At 50.0% G+C, this 1,061-nt stretch overlaps 1 non-coding gene across 1 annotated transcript; it reads right to left on the minus strand.

Annotated features, from left to right (window-relative positions):
* Positions 1 to 368: 368 nt before the first annotated feature.
* On the minus strand, positions 369 to 487 carry LOC123178869 (5S ribosomal RNA). The gene has a single exon (XR_006489921.1). It is a non-coding gene; the product is annotated as a 5S ribosomal RNA (ribosomal RNA).
* Between the last annotated feature and the right edge of the window lie 574 nt (positions 488 to 1,061).

The following is a 1,061-nucleotide window of genomic DNA, read 5'->3' on the forward strand; positions in this document are numbered from 1 at the left end:
CGACATGTTTCCCCGTCTTCGTCCCTTATGCTTGCCACTCCCAGGTCCGCTCCAAAGACGATTCTACATTCTCACTACCATTACAACCGTTCCCTAACAATGGATAATGTCCTATACTACTTACTCTCCCGCTCAATCACGGAGACGAGTTTTCCACGGTTTCCACCCCTCCCTCCATACCGCAGCAACACGAGTTTTTTCCACCCCTTTCAGAACGCGCTCTTCGCGCCACAAAGCCGCCCCAAGACGCGCGAGCAATGAGCATCGAGCTTAAACATATCGCAAACGTCAAACATAATATAACGGGATTAATATATATCGCGCACGTGCGACATGTTTGTCACAAGGCGCAAAAAATAATTATAAAAGGAATGCAACACGAGGACTTCCCAGGAGGTCACCCATCCTAGTACTACTCTCGCCCAAGCACGCTTAACTTCGGAGTTCTGATGGGATCCGGTGCTTTAGTGTTGGTATGATCGCATCCGACATGTTTCCCCGTCTTCGTCCCTTATGCTTGCCACTCCCAGGTCCGCTCCAAAGACGATTCTACATTCTCACTACCATTACAACCGTTCCCTAACAATGGATAATGTCCTATACTACTTACTCTCCCGCTCAATCACGGAGACGAGTTTTCCATGGTTTCCACCCCTCCCTCCATACCGCAGGAACACGAGTTTTTTCCACCCCTTTCAGAACGCGCTCTTCGCGCCACAAAGCCGCCCCAAGACGCGCGAGCAATGAGCATCGAGCTCAATCACGGAGACGAGTTTTCCACGGTTTCCACCCCTCCCTCCATACCGCAGCAACACGAGTTTTTTCCACCCCTTTCAGAACGCGCTCTTCGCGCCACAAAGCCGCCCCAAGACGCGCGAGCAATGAGCATCGAGCTTAAACATATCGCAAACGTCAAACATAATATAACGGGATTAATATATATCGCGCACGTGCGACATGTTTGTCACAAGGCGCAAAAAATAATTATAAAAGGAATGCAACACGAGGACTTCCCAGGAGGTCACCCATCCTAGTACTACTCTCGCCCAAGCACGCTTAAC

Source organism: Triticum aestivum, unplaced genomic scaffold (genome assembly GCF_018294505.1).
Source record: "Triticum aestivum cultivar Chinese Spring unplaced genomic scaffold, IWGSC CS RefSeq v2.1 scaffold146150, whole genome shotgun sequence".
Taxonomy (NCBI): Eukaryota; Viridiplantae; Streptophyta; class Magnoliopsida; order Poales; family Poaceae; genus Triticum; species Triticum aestivum.